This window comes from Pleurodeles waltl, chromosome 9 (genome assembly GCF_031143425.1).
Source record: "Pleurodeles waltl isolate 20211129_DDA chromosome 9, aPleWal1.hap1.20221129, whole genome shotgun sequence".
In the NCBI taxonomy this organism is placed as follows: domain Eukaryota; kingdom Metazoa; phylum Chordata; class Amphibia; order Caudata; family Salamandridae; genus Pleurodeles; species Pleurodeles waltl.
In genome coordinates, this window is record NC_090448.1 from 532,259,243 (window position 1) to 532,282,163 (window position 22,921).

The following is a 22,921-nucleotide window of genomic DNA, read 5'->3' on the forward strand; positions in this document are numbered from 1 at the left end:
GGGGTGAGTGAGTGTGGATGGGGAGGAGGGGGGTGTTTGTTGGTACGTGTATGCATGTGCATGTGTTTGTGTAAGTGGACGGGGAGAGTGGTGCGTGTTTGTGTGAGTGAACGGGGAGAGCCGGTGAGTGTTTGTATGCGGTGCAGGGGTGGGCCGGTGGGGGTGTTTGGATGGATGTGTACAGTTGGGTGGTGTATGTAAGTGTGTGGATGGGTGGGGGGTGTATGTAAGTGTGTGGACATGTGGGGAGGTGCATAGAGGTGTGGGGACATGTGTGCATGTGTGTGCCGGCGACAGGAATAAGAATTCCTGTTGCCCGGTGTTTTACCACCAGGGTTTTCATGGGGGGATGACCACCACTGAAAGCCTGAGGGTCTGCAGCCTCATAATCCAGCAGGCAGGCTGGGGCCTGCTCACCTCCGGCCATGTCGGTGCGACCGCACCAGTGGGCCAGGTAGGGTTGTGGCAGTTTGGCTTCTGCCAAACCCCACAACTTGGAATGCAGCGATCTTTACCGCCAGGTCCACTGCGGCAAGACCACGACAGCGAGGCTGGCGGTCTCTTGACCGCCAGCCTTGTAATGAGGGCCAAAGTGTCTGTTTAGTTTTTTAGGAAATCCTTTAAAAGAAAAGAAAACAAAACTCTGTTTTTGATCTGGTGGTATTTTGCCTTAATTCCTTTCAGCTAATCACTACTTTTATGTGTGGCATGTGTAGGTAAAAAATGGCCCTGTGATAGTCATCACCTCAAATTTTACTGGCTCTCAAGGACCAGCAATGTACAGCTACTGTTCCACTGTATAAGTTTCAACAAGTGTTTGCACAGAACATTGTTTACAATTTGTCTTTTTTTCTTTGTTTTTGGTTGATATAGCTACTCCTTTTGGTCCACCACCACCACTGACACAGCATGATGTAGCAACCCGGTGTGGAGACAGAGGCAGGAGGCCACCCAAGATGAGCAACAATGGCTGGAGGAGTAGGAGGCTGAGGCCCTTGCATCTGCCCCAGCCCCAATTCCTCCAGCCACCCACCTGCACTTCCATCCACTGATCAACAACATCACCAGCGCCAACAGCTGGCATCCATCTTTACCATCATTGCTGCCTCGCCCACTCAGACCTCTAGTTCCAACACCACGTGACATGGGAGCTGGCACAGGTGAGCAATCAGAAGGCATGCATCAAGGCCAAGTAATGAGAACTGTAGACCCTCCTTGAAAATTCCCTTTTTTATTTTGGTGGGAGAGACTTTTGTTGTGGGTAGTGAGGGTGGGAATTGGGAAGGGCAGTTCATTTTGGACTTTTCTTTGGATGTTTACTTTGGGCATTGGTTGGGGCGATATTGTTTTGGAGATGGGTAAGCTTGTTTTGAGGGGAGGGGGTGGGTTTTGTTGTTTCTAGGTTAAGGGAAAACTTATTCCAGCATACTTTATGCCTTAAGCAGTTTTTTTTGTGTTTTACTTTTACTTTGCAATGCTTCCTTTTCACACAACCATTTAAAAAAAAATCTGCTTCCTAAAGTGCATACCCGTTACTTATAGTTAGTTAAACACTTTAATTACTACCCTCTGTAACTATATTGACCATTAGGGGGGTATGCTGACAATGCATATATTTCCCACAAAAACATAGATAAACAATTACTTATCTGCAGTAGACAGTTAGTTACTTACTAACCAAACTAGTTCAATTCATTCAATAGTTCTCTTACCTGAATAAATGAAACAGCGGCAGCTACCTCTCTTAGTCTTCCAAAGCCTTACTTGCAGTGTTTGCCAAGTTGCCTTCTTAATGGTGGTGGATGTGCGCTAATAGAGAAGGCACACCTCAATAAATCACACAGGCCAGGAGAAGAGTGCTAGGGGTTTGATGAATGGATGGGGAAGAAGATTTAGGCAAAGATGTGACAAACACCACACAACACAACAGTAATATTCATCAGGGCGATGAGCAGCATGTCATCATCAATCTTTTGTGGAAGGAAATGAAGGAAAGGAGTATGGCACAGTTCATTTAAATGCATAGCAAACAGGCCTATATCCCCATAGACCCAGGATATTATTAGATATCTAAATGTTCTGTCAACTAGGTTTGAAAAATACAAATGACGGAGGAGTGAAGTCAACCCTCCCAGTTCTAAAGACTATGGTGGTGCATCTGCATTCTTCTCAGAATGTCCTTCACTCTTGGGTGCCTGCCTGAACCGGTCCAGGAAGGTAAGCAGGAGTGTTATGGAACTTTTGTACAGGAGAAGAGAAGGCATGTGAATCGTAAAACAGAACGATGTTGTAGAGTCAAGAAGAAGGACTGAGGGTCAGTTTCACAGGGAGTGTACCAAGACGATTCAGAGGCAGAACAAGAGCATAGGCTGCTGCAATCATTCATGTGTAATAGATTAGATTTGTTTGGGTAAAGAAGATCCACAATAAATAATAAAAAAGTTCTATGGTGGCCTACTCAGTCAAGAAAGTAGAGTGTGTCCTCAAACTTAGGTGGTTCACCCAGAAGTTGGTCGGCTGACCAATCATCCTCCTCCTCCTCCTGTGGTATTTTAGCAACAGTGTCATTGTGTGGTATGGAGTATTGGTTCATTTTAATCATGGTCAATATCTTCACTTTTGAGACTGGTCCTTCTCACTGTGATGACTGCACCAGCTGCACTAAGCACATGCTCTGCAGACACACTGGCTAACTGACAAGCCAGATATTTTATTGCCAGCCTGCTGAGCTCTGGCCATTGGAGCTTCTTCTCATACCAATAAGCCAACTGGAGTTGATCCACATAGACCTCTTTTGAGTCACCCAGATACTCCTGGCATATCCTCTGAATGGTCATTGGTGCTGTTTCTTGCTCGATCTCTTTTGCCTTTTCCCTTGTGCTGGATTTAAGATTTGCCACTTGAAACCAAGCCAATGAAAAGGTTGGGACTGATTCTTCTGTTCCTATCGTTGCTGTTGTTGCTGGTGTTCTTGTTGCTGGAGTTGGCTGCTGTGAGACAACAGGACTGCACGCTCTGGAAGTTGAAGGTGGCACCCCAGAGCTTCTGCCCGGGAGTGGGACTCTAAAATCCAGCTATTCTTCTTCCAGGTCTATGGCCTGCTCAACAATCCACCTGTTGTATTGTGAAATATCCCTTTCTGAAAAAAAGAATTAAAGTGGCCAGTATTTTTTGTTCCATAGAGCAAGTATTGTGACAAAGAGATACTCTTAGGACAGCAAGATGTCTCTGTGCACCCTCATATTAACAGCCAAGTGAAGGATTAAGCTCTCAACCAAGGTATGCACTTCTGTGTTTTCGTTCACACTTGTGAACCTTTGCAACACCCTTTTTAACTGGTCTCGTAGCAAATGGAGCAATGTGGTACAGAAGGCATTGGAGAACAAAGAACACCTGCAGGCCTATGGCAAAAGCACACTGACTACCTACGCAAAATGGCCACCTGCCACATGGACAAAAACAAGAAAGGAGGCCTGGATGACAAAGGAGATATAGAGACCTACGGAAGCTGACTACACAAACGAGACCCCGGCCACGGAAAGCAAACAAAGAGAAATAGAGGCCCATGGCACACACACACTGGCCAGACAAAGGAGGCATGGTAACAACAATGAACAAAAACACTACCAACAATTCAGCAGTGCCAAAAATAAAAATTAAGTGAGCTATAAACATTTTACAACAACACACATCCCCCCAAGGGATTAAATATTACCCACACCACCATGCACTTTTAGCAGTAAAAAAATGAAATACAAAAGAAAATCACACATTTTGTAATTCATTCCAATGCCATCCATGGCCTAAATGATGTTTTAAAACAACATATACTTAAGAAACAATTGTTCATGTACCCATGACAAGTACTGGTTGAATGGCCCATGGACAGACTAGTCCACTTAGTAAAATAAATGAAAAGTGCAAATTTAACAAACATGGAGAAAGTGTACTGAACTGTGCAATCTTTTTCCATCATAAAAAGATGAAAACGTACATGGAAAATAATAACTAGGCCCCCACTGAAACTCCAGGCCACCACCACAACCACAATCAAATTTAAAAATCGAATAAAAGTACAAATAAATACTGGTGCACTCCCTCTATCAAACAAACAACACCCTTAGGGACATGGCTGTAAAAACTCTCTTTTTCTTAGATGTCACTCACATCTGCTATAGACGTGTGTGGTATAAGGCTTGTCACCAGCTATAAGTGCTGACACCTTCTAATATGTATGAAGATTCAGTCAATTTTCTTTTGTGAATCTTACAATTCCTGTAGATGAACATGTGAAAACAATCTTTTTAAAATGTATAACTTGCATTTACTTCTGTTCATTTAGAAGTGAAGCATTTCTGCCTATATTCTGTGCAGAGCAACAGAATACTTTAAATACAATGAACAACAGTTTTCAGTGCAAAATTTACAAGAGCTACTGAATAAAAGAAGTTGGTTTTGTTAAACTAGCAACTTTGACATTACAATACATTCATACTAATAAATGTAATACAAATCATGTGCTTTTACATGTTTTCTATTGGAGTTAATTGGCAAGAAGAGATTGATGGGAAAAAATGAGCTGCATGGGATATGCCTAGTCAATCGGGTTGGACATCAATTTCAAGTGGGTGTGCTGTTGTGGCAGATCACAGTAGAGGAGAAAGATGTGACTGTACATAGGTCTGTAGGAAGACAATTCCAGTCGAGAAGCTCTGGGATGCTGAAGGAGCAGAATCTAAATGCTGCACAGGGTTGTTTGAGAGAGACATGAGATCTTAATTACCAAAGCCACAGCTTGCGAGTGGGGGAATACCTAGAAATAATCTTTGAGAGATATGGGGGTCAGGTGGCATATAGACGTTTCAAAACCATGATTAATAGTTTGAAAAAGGCTTTGGTTTCGCAGATAGTCTCACAACGTGGTGTTAGTAAGGAAACCTCTGGATTCCACAATATAGAGCGCGTTTTTAATAACCATTGCACTGCATAATTATTGACTCCAGGTATCTCACAGAAAATTACCCAAGTTACATTAACAGCAAAAGAGCCACATAAGCATATTGCTAAGTGAGGAATAGGCTTTGGTTATTTACTTTATGGAGTAATGGGATTTAGATTTCGGCGGACAGGATATCCTCGTCCTGAGGAGTAACACATCCGCCATTATCTAAACCAGTCCCTAACAAAAATTGCCGTAGGTGAACAATTGTTCTGAGAGGACAACGACTAAAATAAAATTCGCAGTTGAGGCTGCAGCCGAACTTCAGTCTGTCAGTTCATTCCATGTAATTCTCCTTTGAAGAAGATCTCCTAAAAAATAGCCCCGAGAAAAACAGTTGTGGAAATCAAAGGGATCCTTTTTTTCATCCATCCAGACAACTCTGCGTCCGAGGGCGGATACAAGGAACGCGCTAAACAGTTGCCATTTTGAAACATCTGCTATAATTCTCTGTCAAACCCATATTTGTCTGATACCAAGAGCTCTATGCTTACATCACTCTCATATAACAATATGACAACAGTCACATCACCGCAGCTCCAGGCAGTGTGCTGTCGAGAAAAACCCTTCCGCCTGGGGCAAAACACTTGCCTCAAATATTTATTCATCGAGCCAGTTTATGTCTCCGCACAAAACAGTACCCAGAAATATATTCAGCGTTCCTCTGTGAGAGGCCCAAGCTGCTCATAGACAAATGACCTGAACCAAGAGTACAAACTCTGTGTCCTGATTAATTACTGCCAAGCAGTTCTGATATGCAGGAGAGAGAATGCAGCTCTAATCCCTAAACTCAGTCTGCATTTTTAAAACAAGCAAAGCATTGCAGACAGCGAGGAAAGCGGAATTATTTGAACAAAATGGCGCAAGCCACATTAGTCGTTGGATATAAATATGAGAAAAACAGCACCTATCTAATATAGTTTCTGAAAACTCACAGCGTGGTGCACTGCATTCTATCACAACAGCCAAGGGGTGGTTTGCCATTCTAGGAATAAATATCATGTCAGGAAAGGAAATACTGTTCTGCGTGAACTCCTGTGGGGCGTGTGCAGTATGTCACCAATTACTGTAAACCTGTAAAATGCGGCTCACGCAGGGCCTCATTATTAGTTAAGATGAGAAATATGCAGTTTCCATGCGCAGCAATAAAAACATTTTGCAATCAGATAGGCAGTCTGAAAGGCTTGTCTTACATATATTACAAGACGCGTCAAGCTATTGTACTTGAACACGCAAAGCAGACTGTTAACACTTGTTTTCCTGTTGATGGAATCATTGAACAACTTTGAGATGCAGGGCAAGCTATAACATGAAAAAAATCAATAGCATTTTCCTTTTATACAACCCTCTTAAAATCCCTACACACAGGCAGCACAGAATTTCCCTATTTGATCGCATCACATAATGTCAAGAAAGAGGTGGGGGCTGATGTCACCCAATCTCAGTGCCAGTCAACACCCCCGCAACAGCTGTTTGCGTTTAAAAGAGCCTGATTAGCACACATTGTGATGCTGGTACATTTTAGTATTTAGTGTATTGCTTAGGTCAGTTTTGCTTGCAATTTAAATATTTAATAGCGGCCGAATTACGTTCATTACATTGTTGCTTTTATGATATGGCATATTTTGTGTGGACAGTATGTTGAGTCATGTTTTGTTTTGTGGACCCCTTGCAGCTAATTGCATCCGTTGCATTAGAAATAAGACAAACAAGATAACCTAAAACAAAAACAGCATAACACACAACCTACCTCAACTAATGACACCACATTAGCTGTAAGGTCAGTAAAATAGCTATCAGACTGGGATACATCGTCCCAGTCCTTACAACATCCCCTGCCTAAAAGAAATAAGCTGACTCCAGGATCAATGGGAGCACCGCTGCAGAAGGAGCTGGGGAGAGGATGCTCCTGAGCGACTACCTGGCACTATGGAACAGTTAGCACATCTGACCTTATTGGGTTATTTATCATTAGTTTATAAGGGGACGTGTTAGAGGTTGGATGGACCTTTTGACTGTGCTTAGAGTAGTTCCCACCATAAGACTCAGTTCCAATACAAATCAATAGCAATACTAATCAAAAACATCAATAATCTTGGGAGTCAGTAATGTCCACACACCATGACCCTTTGGCCATGAATATGGCCTTTATGTAAAAGTTAGAATGTTTATTTACCTATACTAACAATGCTAATATCACATAACTTAGTCTCAAAATCAAATGGTATGCATACAGAAGCAATACTGGTTGACCTAATCTTCTAAAGAATCTCAACATAATAAAAGCTTGCATCACTACACATTCTAAAGTTAGAGTAGAAATGAATAGCAAGAATGCACAATAGAAATGACATACATTTAGATTCAGCAAAGAAAATACTTCAACTGTTGTTAATATGTATCAGGAATCAATCAGTGATTATCCTCACTAACCTCATGATTAGAATGGCATGTTTGGGCTTCATGCAAAACGATTTAGCCAACACAAATTTGGAACAACAGTAAACTATGGCTCTATCAAAATTAGCGCTTGGTACCTAAGGAAAAAAGCAAATAGACATAGCAATCAGTTACATCGTCTTATACCTTGACTCAGTATGGTCCAGCAAGCTGCGACAGTCTTCGGTAATTGGACATCTCTTCGGTCAGCAAAGCATCAGAATTCATCAATAAAGTTCAAGATAGAAATACCTCAGGAACGGACATAATAGAATGTTGCTCCTCAATATAGATTTAGGAAAAAGTGAGCAAGACTCCTCTCCGGACAGTCAAGAAAGATAATGGCGTATCTTCTCTCTGTGCAGTGTGGCTAAGTTAGATTCCCAAAAACTACTTCCCACGTTACCATTGGTCAAAGAATCGTACGTTTGCGTTTAGTCCAATGAAAGGAGAACCTCAAATCTAAGAAATTACTAAACCATTGTTCGCATGTTGATGATTGGCTTCTCTTCTCCTGTTCCCGTCGTTGGGCTCACCAGGTAAAAATATTGTATCAGCTTATACTCCAGTCAGTGCATCTATTGTTTTTCCTGGGAACACCGCCTTTACACACACTAAGGGCCACATGTAGCAAAGTCCGCTATTGCGACTCGGAAATTGCGAGTCGGTGCGACTCCAATTTCCAAGTCGCAATATCGGATGCAGAACGGTGTCTCAGACACCGTCTGCGACTCGCTATGGGGTAGCAAAGGCTCACCTCATGAATATTAATGAGGTGGGTCGCATTTTGCAACCCCATAGCGAGTCCCTTCACTCACAGGGATGGTGTACTGCTGAAGTCAGCAGACCTCCATGTCTGTGACTGCTTTTTAAATAAAGCATTTTTTTTTTTTCCATTTTGCAGCCCGTTTTCCTTAAAGGAAAACGAGTTCCAAAATGAAAAAAATTACGAAACCATTTGGACCACTGCCTGCTCTGAAAAAACCTTTTTGCCCACGTTCACAAAGGGGAATGAGTGAACACTGGTGGTAACTGCGAATTGCTTTGCGACCTCATTCGCGGTCACAAAGCAATTCTGCATTGCGATGCGAGTCACAAGTAGGAAGGGAACACCCCTTCCTATTTGCGTGTCGCGTTCACAATTTGCGAGTCGGTAACCGACTCACAAATTGTGAATGAGCATCGCATTAGGCTGTTTGTATGGCGCAAACTGCGATTTTCGCAGTTTGCACCATGCAAACGGCTTCCTACATTTGGCCCTAAGTTTTACAAAGTATCTGTAGCTAGTAGAACATATTCTAGCAAGCAGTTCTCATGGGAAAGAATAGCAGCAACTAGCATTCGGTCAATGCAACTTAAAATTACATTTTAATTCACTAAGCAGCCATTTTATGATTCTTCTAAGCAATGCAACTTGACATGAGGCCGTGCAACAGGGCCCAAGACGTCGTTAAATTAAGGCCTATGATTAATAAAGCAAATACATATTACATAACCATTAATATGACAAACTACTACATTCATCCAAACATGAGCTTAACATTTTACGTTAATAAGCTGTTAATAAGTACACTTTGTGATTATTGATGGTCACTCAAGTGGGTACATTTTTCAAACTAGTGTATTATTTTCTATATTAACTCATTTTCTATGCAGATTTAACATTCAGAATATATGAATATTCATTAGTAAAGTTTCAATGTTAACAATCCCTCCTCTGATGACTAAATATCATCACACTTACATCTTCCCACACAAATTTTCGCTTCAGCTAAAATTTACCATCTCTATCCCTTTTAATCTTGTTCCTCTTTGAATCTTCCCTAAACAAATTTTCAATTTTTATCTCTTCCCTCTTCTGGTCATTTCTCATTTTCATTGATTTAATCACATGATACAATTTGCATATGCCCAATGCTTCAGTTATGCAAATCACAATAATCAAGATCCCTTGTATTATGTTCAATATTATCCCTTTCTCAATGTTGCTGAGCCAATTTCCCACAGAAGCAAATCCTTTGCCATCTTTCTCCCAAACACCTGGTTCTTTCAGCTCTTTCAGGTCAGCATTATCATTAGTCAGATTAGTAAGTAAACTTCTAATTTCCTAGCTGTTATCAGGAGTATACGAACAACAATCCTTCAAATTCAGCATTTTGCAAACTCCGCCATCTGTTGTTAAAATAATGTCTAACGCAAGGGGGTTCTGAAGAATCATAGATCTTACCGTAGCCATTTCTGTATCCATTAGGATCATGGGTCCTGAAAAATTTGTCAACATGTTATCCACAATAGTAGACGACATTCGAATTTTCATAGAATTCAGAACAACTCCTACTGAAGGAATTATTGCTTCAAATATACCTCTCACTAAACCAGAAGGAGGCACCATTATTTAATGGGATGTAACTCAGACATTTTCAGTAATCTTTTCAAGTCCTCAAGTTGAAATATCTTTGGGAAAACTATCCCCAAGTAACATGTACCATACCATCCTCTTGGAAGACGGTAATGAGCATTCGATCCACAGATGTAATAACTTCTAGGAATCACAGAATCCTGTCCATTCAACATAAATGTCCACTTACTCTGAAACAAAAACACATGTCCATATTCACTCGTTCCAACAAACAACGTATCAGTACTAGATTTAGGTCTATATATACAAAGCTTTTCTACGTGTTGCGCATCTAAGGCTAACCTCCCTTGTGTTTTTATTTCACTAAATGCAAAATAATTTCTAAAAGTCCTTTTATCTAAACCCTTTTCTAACTTCTCCTTTAATGCCTTTTTCCTGTCATCTGTCTGATCTAAGAAGCTCTTTTCTAGTGGTGTAAGCAAGCATGTCAGATTGTTTCTATGTGCATATGCAGTGCCAAAAGTTAATGTAGGCTGAAAGAATCCTCTCACTAATTCTATATTGTTCTGCTTAGCTACTCTACTCAGGTACTTAATTGTGGGGACAAATGAAAACACAACATCGTAGTTGGAGTAGAAATACTGGATGTACAACTCATTTTAGAATCTTGTTAGTAACAGACTACATCTTATCCCATAAGTGAGGGGCAAACTATGATAGGTAACTCCTTCTTCGACTGATGAAGGAATCTGCGTGCAAACATAACACTATCTCGTATCCATCGTCTCAACATATTCACTCAATAGGTGGTAGAAAACATTAGAAGAAAGTTCTCCCTGTGCATTATCTATGTGCAGATACTTCTCATCTAACCTGAACTTCTCTATTTCTGTGAGTGCGGTAGTTGTTTCTAAAGTTGAAGTATGGTTGGCTTTACTCTTGTCAAGAACAGTCATTCCCACATTCAGTATCAGACACAATATCATGCATATAATCGCTAAACCAATACTCAAGTATTCACAGCATCTATTCTTCCTACCTTGCTGGCTAATTTTGCTCATGATCTGTAAAGAATCAGAACATAGAAGAGAAAAATAGCAACTATGCAGCAAAAATCAAAAACAAAAATCTTTTAGCAATTATTTACAGCTTTCAGTCTTACTTCCAGGATCCTGTTGTCAAAATCAGTAAGGTTGTCAAAAATCGATTTAGCAGCTTGTCAGATAAGGTTATGTTGTCAAATCAGGTTATCAAAAAGCCTTTCCAGTTACTTTCAACAGTCTTTTTTTCTTTGTACTTTTCTCAGATTGGTTTCAACAGTTCAGTTCACTGGCTTCCTTCAAGTGAAAAATATTGACCTGGAATTTCTTGATCAAAACAAAAAGAAAAAAGCTCTCTTTGCCATTCACTTGTTGTTGCATATGCCCATTCAGGACCAGCGTACCTTTGACTTGCAATTCTCGTTCTTTTCAGCTTTTGATCTCCAGTTTACTCTCCTTCACTCAGATCTTCTCTCCTTGTAGTATCTATTTCCTTCTCAATAGTTGTCACTGCAATTGCATCTTTTCTCTTTGCGTGTGACTCCGGCCACTTATCTCCTTTCAGTGGATCTTTTGTCAATGCTTGTTTCAGTATTGAACATGTAGCTTCTTCTTACTCTGCAGGACTTTCTCTTGACGGACCTGCAACTGATTCAGGAGGAGTCAGACCACAGTGGCTTTGATCCGCTTCAACTCTTTCCCCCTCGAGGTCTATTGTTTGTTCTGTTTGTCTTTCAAGATCATCTACTTCTGTGAGAGCCCTTCTCTGACTAGGCTCTCCTGCTGTCTCAACTGAGATTGGTTCACTTTTACTTTCCAGTAGGTCTTCTCCTTCGTCTCTGGGAGGAGTGGCTGAACCGTTCTCAATTTGCTCAGATCCGGTTTCAGTTCCTCTTTCTCCTCTTACCAGCTCTTAGGTTAGTCTGGTCGTTGTTGGTACTCTGAACAACTCTTCTTCATTGTCCAAAGGACATACTACTTTTTTCATATGGCTTGCGTGGATCCAGTTTGGATCTCCAGCGCAACTCACAGCTGTGGCAGTGATCAAAACTACCTGGTAAGGGCCTTTTCACAGAGGCTCCAAACACATTTTCCTCACATGCTTTCTGATCACAACCCAGTCACCTACTCTCAGGTTGTGTCCTTCATCTTGAGATGGTTGCGCTGTGGTGGCTTCCACCTGATGAGAGTAAGAGCAAACCACATCAGCCAGACCCTTGCAGTAGTCCAACACCATATCATCTGTTATTTTCACAAGAGCATTTGCAGGAACCTCTGGCAACCTCATTGCTATGCCCATGAGGATCACATGCGATGACAATCCTGTTGGTGTGTTTCTCATTGTCATCAGAACTAACAGTAGTGCGTCAGGCCATTTCAGATTCATGGAGGCACACATTTTCACCATTCTTGAGTTCAAGGTACCATTCATCTGTTCCACAAGTCCTGATGCTACAAGGCGGTAGCTACAATGCAAATTTTGCTCAATGTTTAAGGCTGCATATAGTAATTTAATTATTTCATTGTTGAAGTGACTTCTTCTAACTGATTCTAAAGAGATCAGAATCCCAAAAGGTGATATCAGTTCCCTAAGCAGTAATTTTGCTACTGTGAGGCTGTCATTTCTTTGTGTAGGATAAGCTTCAATCCAATGATGCAGACAATCACCAACACATACCTCAATCCTCTACACACAGGCATCTCATTAAAATCCATCTGCATTCTGCTGAATGGACCTCCTGCTCTTCCAATGTGGCTCAAATTGACCACTGTCCCTTTACCTGCTTTCACTTTTTGGCAGATGAGGCATTGATGGCAAACTGCTTCAGAAACCTGCCTAAACTTTGGATTGAACCAATTCTGCTTGAACAATCGAGTCATTGCATCCCTACCAACATGTGCTTGACCATGCTAGTGTCTAGCCTTTTGAGTCAACAAACTGTTCGGCAGCACTAATTGACCTTCTGAAATCTGCAGTTCATCCTGACGCTGTACACATTTTACTTTTGCCCATGACCTTTTCTCTTCCCTATCAACATTATTTTGCAGTGTTTTCAGCTCTTCCAATGTATCTATTACATGCAATGCAGAACTCGGACATGTCTCATCCTCCACAGGTAACAGTTCCCTCTTATCTTTGAACGATATAGAGTTCAATGCGCAAAACCTTGCGACTTGATCCGCATATTCTTTTCCCATTGACCCCTAATCTTGTGATTTCAGATGTGCACTGCATTTCGCCACTGCACTGTTTTCAGGCAATTAAATAGCTTGCAACAACTCCTGAATTATCTCACCATTTCTTACTGGTGAATCAGAAGAGGTCAGGAAACCTTGCTAAGACCACAACTGGCCAAAATCATGCATTATTCCAAATCCATACTGGCTGTCTTTATAGATGGTAACTTTAAGCTGTGCAGAAACATGGCACGCTCTAGTAAGGGCTACTAGTTCTGCTACTTGTGCAGAGTATACTCCTCGAAGCCAGGACGTTTCAAGAATACCAGAACTTGTGCACACCACATATCCTGCTCTCAGTATTCCTGTATTGTCCCTTAGGCAGGAACCATCAACAAAGATAATTTGGTCATTTTCTTTCAATTGGGTGACTTTGATATTGGGTCTCGGTTTTGTGCACAGATCAGTTACTTCAAGACAATCATACTCAATATCTTCCAATTTTTCAATTTCAACATTCTTATTTGGGAGTAAGGTTGCCGGATTAAGCACTGTACATCTTTTCAATGACACGTTTGGGGACCCCAGGATGCTCGTTTCATAGCGATTCAGCCTGGCGCGTGTTAGGTACTGCATCTTTGTTGGTGTAAGTAAAACTTCAATGGAGTGAGGGACCATAATAATCAGGGGATGTCCCATCACAATGTTCTCACACTGTGCGAGGCTCTGTCCAACTGCAGCGACTGAATGCAAACAGCCTGGTAAAGCTGCTGCAACTGGGTCCAAAGTAGCTGAAAAATATGTTACTGGGTGGTTTACACCACCATGGACTTGAGTCAAGACAGACAAAGAACATGCATCATGCTCATGACAGAACAACATGAAGGGTTTTGTGTAGTCGGGCATTCCCAAAGCGGGGGCTTTGCTCAAACTCTTTCTCAACTCAGAAAATGCTTTCATACAGGCCTGATCTATTACTAGGGGATCAGTGACTTATTTGTGAGTCAGCTTCTGCAATGGCTTCGAAATGACTGAAAAGTTGGGAATCCACTGGCAACAGTTGCCTACCAGTCCCAAAAACATACTGGCATCTCTCTGTGTGACTGGGGGACTCATCTGCAATATGGCTGTGACCCTTTCTCTGGACATTTGCATAATCCCCTTCTCAATCTGGTGACCCAAATATTTCACTTCTTTCTGACAGTATTGCAATTTAGTTGGGGACACTTTATGGTCATTCATACCTAAATTGTTCAGTAAGGCAATTGTGTCATATTTGCACTCTTTCTTTGTTTTGGATGCAATCAACAAATCATCAATGCACTGAACCAAGTCGATAGGAAAGGCATTTCCAACGACTCCAGGTTCTTTTTCATGATCAGGTTGAAAATGGAAGGTGATTCTGAAAACCCTTGAGGAATTCTACACCAACAGTAAACTTGATCTAAACATTCGAAACAGAAGAGAAATTGATTATCCTCATGAAGAGTGACAGAAAAGATGGGTTGTGACAAGTCTATAACAGTGAACCATTCAGCATCACAGGGAATCTGAAAGAAAATCACAGCTGGATTTGGTACTATGGGACAACACTTAATCACAATGTCATTTATTTTTCTCAAACCTTGAACAATTCAAACTTTTCCACAGGGCTTTCTCAATCCCATTATCAGTGAATTACATGGGCTGCTCAACACTTCTTTCAAAAACCCCTTGGTTCACAAATTCTGCAATTATGGGAGCAACCGATTCAATGATGTCCTTTGTCATGTGGTACTGAGTAATCTGTTGAAAAATTGCATTCAGCTTTCTTGGAACCCTAACTGTCTCAACTCCTTTTATCAGGCCAATGTCTTTCAACCCTCAAATCCCACACTCTCTCTTTAACTGTTCTTTGCAAGTCAGAAGGAAGATCTTTTACTGTGAAAACTGGAAAGAAATGAATCAGAGGGTACTCCTCATTTATTGTCTCACACTTTGTCCCTGGAGCTGGGACATCCTTATCATCGCTGTTCATCTGTATCTCAATTCCATCATTTGAGCAAGTAATTGAGCATGTTGTTTTACACAGCAAGTCCCTTCGGAGTAGGGATACTGGACTCGAGTCACAAACTACAAATTTGTGTAATCCCTCGAAGTTGCCAATTTTAACCTGAACTGGTTCTGTAGTTGGGTTCTCCTACAATCTTGAATGTTTTTCCTGAAAGGGGCAAGTTTGGAACTTCTGCTGTTCTCATTGTAGATCATGTAGCTCCTGTGTCAACCAAGAATGAAACTTTGTGACCCATTACTTTTCCCTTCACATATGGACCTTTCTGATCTACGTCTAAGGAATCTGCAAGCACACATTCCTCTTCATCTGAACTCTTGCTCACCCAATCATTGTTTATTCGATTCTCACTGTGTAACAGGAATTGTTGTATTGTGTTATTACTCTGGTTCAACTTCTGACCTGTGACCTGTTGAGGAAGCATCACCTGCTGCTGCTCCATTGGGGCTTGAGGTATCTGGATTTGCTATCAAGGTACCATTTGAACCTGCTATTGCATTGGCTGTAACTGTGCCATCTTCACACGGGGCATTTGCACCTGCTACATGGGTTAAAAAGTTTGCATCTGATCCACATTGCTTTGAAAATTTGGATTATGACCCCTCATTCTTGGTCCTCTCATGTTTTGGAACAAATTGATGTTACTTGTTTGCCAAACAGCACCTTCCTGTACCATCATCGGACACTCTCGCTCCCTCTGCAAGCGTGACATGGCAACAATCTCTTCATTCCCTGCACATCATTCTGAACCACTACAGTACCCAAATCAGGACTTCTGTTTCCCTTTCCCATGCCTCATCGATCTCTACATCTCACCTGATTTTGAAATACCACACTTCTCTGCTGTTGCTGCTGCTGTGGAAAACTTCCATGCATTCCTGTTTGTACCGCTTTAGTCTGTATCACCATCACCTTTTCTTTCAACTTTCTCTGCTTCAACTCAGTCTTATCACTACAGTACTTTGTGTACTGAAATAACTTATTAATCGGCTTTGCTTTGCCAGCAAATCATATGACTCTTAATCATCTGGCTAATTTCAGATCTCAATCCTTCCACAAATCTGAACACAAAATGAATCATGTCTTTCGGCTCAATTGTTTCTGTACCACTCTAATGCTTAAACGCCTGCAACAATCTCTCATAATACATATACATTGATTCTTTCGCTTCCTGGGCTGTCCTGTTAAGTCTCTGCCAGTCAATGTTTTTGGGCAAAATTCTCGTTTTAAAAAATTCACTCACTTTATAGTAGTATTTCATCACCTCGAGAGATGGTGCACCTGTAATTGGGTCTCTCTCTGGTTCCTTTGATGGCCAATCTATGCTCCTCTTGCACTCAACCCATACATCTGCTGGCACTACTATCTCTAACAGGGTGTTCAAATCTTCCCACAGGCATTTTGCAAGTTTCACAAACCTGTCTGTCTGCTGGTACCATTCTACTGGCTTCTCTCTCAACCAGGGATAATCGTGGGTAAAGGACAGAATGTCACTTCTGCTCCAAGGGACATGTACAAAATTCCCTCCTGGAATCTCTCTCATTGGTAAAAATTTTACTAGGTCCTCAGCCTGCTGCACATTCGCAGTAAGGTTTGTGGAATCCCTTCTCTTCTTATCTCTCTTCTTCACCCATCTCCCTTCCCACTTGTCTAATGCTCCAGATGTCTGTACGCTTTGGGGCAACTCCCTAAGGTGTGCCTTCATTCCTGTAGATCTCATGTGTTCAAAGTCTTTTGAGTCAAAATCTAACCTGTAACTCCTCTTCAAGTGTTTTGTTTTCTCTATCTCTATACTGTATTTCTCTGCTAAGTCTGCTAGCTTCTGATGTACCTCGCTTGATCCTGTGTAATTTCCGGGCAAAAGTATCTCAATCCCTCTTAGGTGTAGGATTTGCGTCTATTCACACCGATAGTTCTTTTGATAAGTTCACCCGCTTCCATCCCTAGTCTAATATAGTACAAGTACTTCTCTCCCCTAGGAGCACTCTGCGGGGTATTCAGCTTTTCTGACCATTCAGTCAATTGTTGAACAGTCAAACCTTGCAGTGAAATGTTGTTGGGGTGAGTAATTGGCAACAGTTGTACAGTTAGTTTTGGGGACTGCGTTGTCAGTAACTTCAGGCCATGACTGATGTTTGACACTGTTGCAGTATTCAGAGGAACTCCGAAGGGACTAAGATCCAAAAAGGATCCAGTTCCATCAATGGTCTGTCCTACAGGAGAAACTACTCTGGTATTCTCATTGAGTCCTCCCTTCGTTGAATTCTGACTCAGGACTCTCTGCCATTTGTACTGTTATTTCCCTGGGCAAACAAGAGTATGACTGGGCCAATGGTGATGGGTACAGACACAGCGTCTGGGCTTGGTCTAATGTTCTGGTTCTGTGAGTGCATAATTCCCGTACTCTGACTCATCAGTACGGCCATATCTGTCTGTGTCCCTGGTATAGCGGTGTACTTTGGCATTGCTTGTGACTGCACTTGAGGCAGTTAGAGTGGAGTTGGCTCTGTCTCAACCAATGTCTGTTTCTGGTAGACCTGTCCTGTTGGCACTATTAGGTTTGTGGCAGTTTCCACAATGGGTACATCAAGGTAAACTCTCAGGACATTCGTCTGTGGCATCAGATATTGTGCTGCCGATGTAGTAGGTAGATTAAGGCTACTTTGCATTCGGGTCTGTGTCATGTTAGGATTAATCTGTGTTGGACTCGTCGTCATGTTAACCATTGTATGTGCCGAAGGGTTTACACTAGTGCTTGGACCCCTCTCTTGTGCTGCAGACGGTGGGGGACGATTTCTCAGTAGCTGTAAAATGAACTCATCATCATCAGACTCTTCCTCTAGTGTTATAGGTCTCTTAGACTCATTTGATCTCCGCTCCCTACTCTTGGGCACTTCTGTTTGCCTTTCTGGTAGCTTTCCTTTCTTCTCTCTCGCTGTCCTGTGTAATTGCAGGAAACAGCTTAATTTGCTTTAAAGTCTCAGTCCTCCACAATTTCTGATCGCTGTTCCATCTAGCCTCTGCTAATATATTTTCTGCCTTTCTCATTCTCCTCTCAAACGTCTGTTGCTGTTGCTGTCTGGCTACTAATTCCCAGATTTCTAATGCCTCGAACTGTGCTGGTCTCGGAGGGGGTTTCAAATCATATAGCACCCTCCTCAGATTCTCTAAGCTCCTCAAATTAAAGGTTCTGTGGGCAGGAAACACTAGACTCCCATCTTTCTCTGTCACTTTGCACCATTGTTTCAGCCAAAGACATGGGACAGCACCCTTTTCTTTGATTACAATTTAAGCAGGTGTACCTTCTGGCGTGCAATATCTCCCATACTTCTTGTAATATACGTATCTCCCCTTAAGGCACTCTTTAAAGCTTTGAAAAATTTCATTTCTGCTACCTTTATGTTATTCTAAATCAAATCAGGAAGTGACTTTCAATCCCAGAATCCTTTTCACTGACCTTCTCAACAATGGCGCTTCACGGTTGTTCGCCAATCTCTGTGTGGCCCTTCTCACTAACCACCCTATCCCAGCATGGCTCCAATGACATCACACTCACACGTATGGCAGCTGACAAAGTCTTGCGGCTTGTCCTCCCAAGCTCAGATTCACACTCAACTAATGCAAAATTATTGCGAGCACTAAACAAAATCAAAACCCAATTTGTCCATTTACTACAGGTAGGGTAACATAATCGCTTCAGAAACCTTACGGATTTTTCACTGATGGCTCTCCGCTCTAGCAGCTACTCTTTTTTTCTCAGTTTCCCTGATTCGCAAACAAAATTCAACCCGCAAATTTTACTCTCGACTGATCAGTGGGTCTGTCCTGGTGCACATAGGACTCGCCAGATCTCAGTCGAAAATTCTTTTACTCCCTTTGACTCACACTCTGACTTGTCGACCACGCCCGATCGACCTATTAAATCAGACAAATTACAACATAAACCAAGTATATCATTCACTTTCAATATAATCCGGAGTCTTAGACCTCGTATACCAACAACCATGTGGACAATTTTTTAGCACAAAGCACCACACACATGCGAAGTTCGACGACTTCCCTACTCTCACAATTCGGAGTAAGCAAACTCCTTCAACAACTTCATTTGGAGTACGCAAACTCCCTAAACCCTCACAAACATCACAATTCACCTGTGATTTCCATAAGCTGTGCAAGCGCAAAACCTATTCCATTCACACTGTCACTAGAACACCAAGAGCATCCTCAAACAATCATTGGCAAGCTCCAAGGTTCTGGGAAGGTCATTCTAAGTACTTAGAGACACATTTTCTCTCCACTTTGTATCATCGAATCTGAAAACCCAAACTTTCCTCGAATTATTTTATCTTTAGAGGACTAACCATGTACCGGGCCTTTATCATGGGCTATTAAGGAGACTAACTATCATACTCTCCTATCATCAGTGTTAGCGTGTTTAAACTTATTGGGTTATTTATCATTGGTTTATAAGAGGACGTATTAGAGGTTCGATGGACCTTTTGACTGTGCTTAGAGTAGTTCCCACCATAAGACTCAGTTCCAATACAAATCAATAACAATACCAATCAATAACATCAATAATCTTGGGAGACAGTAATGTCCACACACCATGACCCTTTGACCATGAATAACCACACCTTTAAGTAAAAGTTAGAATGTTTATTTCTCTATATTAACAATGCTAGTATCACGTAACTTAGTCTCATAACCAAATGGGAAGAATACAGAAACAATACTGGGTGACCAAATCTTCTAAAGAATCTAATTTTAATCAAAGTTTGGATCACTACACATTCTAAAGTTACAGTACAAATTAATAGCAAGAATAACTGCACAATAGAAATTCATGTTTATTGGTGGTCACTTAAGTGGGCACATTTTTCAAACTCTTGTAGCTAATTTTCTATGCAGATTTAACGTTCAGAATACATGAATATTCATTAGTAAAATTTCAGCTTTAACAGAACCCAAGGACAACAAAGAGTTCAGATAATTGGGTTAAATGACCCCAAGTTCCACACCTGGTATGTTCAAGGCATGGGCACAGTTTTCTAGTGAGTTAAAATACACTCAAATAAAATGCAGGTGGCCCTACATAGTGTTCAGGCAATAAAGTAACCTTAAAAGCCTGGAAATGGAGATACTTTGCCATAGACAGGTGGCTAACTCTTGCGTCTGGAGTCACACTGATCCAGATCAGAGACATGATTCCATTCACAGTCAGTGACATCCGACTTAACAAAGTGTGGAGTGTGTGTTTGCTAGACGCCAGCTGGATAGAATGGGCATAGGACTAGGCAACATATACACTCCCAATGCAGACCATACATTAGACTGTCTGTTCTTGTCAGAATGCTACCTCAGTGGCCCAAGATTTCCTTGATTCTGGGTGGGCAATATAAGTGTGTATTGGTACAGACTTAGGCCCTCATTCTGACCCTGGCGGTTCCCTACCGCCAGGGCCAACGGGGGCGGGAGCACCGCCGACAGGCCGGCGGTGCTCCCTTGGTCATTCTGACCGCGGCGCTTTGGCCGCGGTCAGAACTGGAAAACCGGCGGTCTCCCGCCGGTTTTCCACTGACCCTTAGAATCCTCCAAGGCGGCGCAGCTCGCTGCGCCGCCGAGGGGATTCTGACCCCCCCTACCGCCATCCTGTTCATGGCGGGAAAGCCGCCATGAACAGGATGGCGGTAGGGGGGGTCGCGGGGCCCCTGGGGGCCCCTGCCGTGCCCATGCCCATGGCATGGGCACGGCAGGGGCCCCCTAACAGGGCCCAACTAGGCTTTTCAGTGTCTGCGATGCAGACACTGAAAAGCGCGACGGGTGCTGCTGCACCCGTCGCACGCCTTCCACTCCGCCGGCTCGATTCCGAGCCGGCTTCCTTGTGGAAGGCGCTTTCCCGCTGGGCCGGCGGGCGATCTGAATCAGATCGCCCGCCGGCCCAGCGGGAAAGTCAGAATACCCCTCGCGGTCAATTGACCGCGGGCGGTATTCAGGCGGATTCCGACGGGCGGGCGGCAACCGCCGCCCGCCTAGGTCGGAATGACCACCTTAAACTGCTCTCACCGCTATCGGAACACCAATTTAAAGGGTGGCTCTGGGATGCACCTCCTTTATGGTGAAGTGGTGGCTATTGAACTATGTTGAGGCATTGCCACCTGGGGAAGAAGGAGTACTCCTTCTACTCCCCAGCGCATGATCTACATGTCAGACTAGACCAATAATGTATTTGAGCTAGCACACCCTGCCCCTGCACCTTGGGAAGTCACCATCGCTACCCCAATTCAGGAAGATCTTAAAACCTGGCTCTTCAACTGAAGCTCAGAGGACAAACCCCCTTAATGCCTTGAGACCCTTACGGGTGAGTAGTTGTGCTTCCTAAACCCTGATTTGATTTGATTGGTTTCATTTCAACCCTTAGTATTGTACAAGAAATATCTAAATAGAACACTGTCAGACCACAGTCCTGTGTTCCTGGGCAAGTGGGCCAGGCTAACCATTGCTATGCCAACTTGGAAGCTTCGAAGTGCCATGTTTGATGACCGGGCTTTAAAAGACGTGCCAGAAGAGGTATTGCATCAATATTGTATTGAAAATGAAGGCGCTACCGCTATTGTATTAATAGAATGGGAAGCCTTCAAATTGGTGGTCAGAGAGCTATGTGGACACCTGAAGAGCGATAGAACTTAGTCTGGTTAACATTGGCAGACAGGTGCATGAGCTAGAACAAGGTACAATTCACGTCCACAACAAGAGACAGAAACTATCAACTTAAAGAGAACATTTTTCAAAACTGCTTGAACAACTGTGATTCTATAGTTGCTCACAGTATCTTATGAGCACACGCAGGGGTGGACAAAGCAGGTTGACAGTGAAGCTGAGAGAATGGTAGCACCAGTAATATAGATTAGGGATGGAGATGGAAGGGGGAACATACACAGACAATCAACATCTACATGGTTTTTCTTGAATGTTGTGCTTAAATAATTTGCAGGCGAGACTGGTCATTGGAAAAACCCTGCGACCGGATGGGCTGCCCATGGAGTTCTATGTTGCACTTACGGAAAACCTGGCACTGCATATGACCACAATATACTCTGTCACACTGGACCAGGTAGGAATTGATGAGGGAAGAATTGATCATCTCATTGCCCAAGCCATGTTGAGAGACCCCCTCATTCATGGCCGCTTATAGGCTATTGTCCATGTTAGATTCCAAATGCAAAATCCTAAGTAAAATATTGACAAGATGCATTTATCCATGTTACTGGTGCAACCGGTCAAGATATGGTTCATCCTCAAAGGTAACACAGCTTTGAAACTAAGGTGCCTTTTCAGGGTACTCAAGGGGGCACAACAGGTGTATCTTAATGGGGTGCTTGGGTCTATAAACCTGAAAAAGAGGCTGACACACTGGTGATTTCTGTTTACAGAGAAGAATCATATTGCTTTCCCAGAGGATATACTAAGATGGATATACCTACTGTGCACTAAACATTTTGCCAGAGTTGGAATGGGCAGGGTGCTCTCTCAAAGATTGCAGCGCTCCTGGTCAAAAGGCAGGAATGCCCTCTACACGCATTGTTATATTTGCTAGCGATGGAACTTTTCACCAGTGTAGCATAGAACAAATGCACAGAGAGAGGTATTTAGCTGGTGGATGACATACGGATTGTCTTACTATACGCAGATGGCGTACTGCTGTTCTTAAGGGATGATTGAACTTCAGCTGACTTCCAGATAGATGTCAATCATATTTCCAGCCTGAAGGTAATCTGAACCAGGATACCTGCCTTCCAGTCAGACCAAGGATATCTGTCATGTCTCCCTATTGGTAAATCTTAATATCTCCTGGG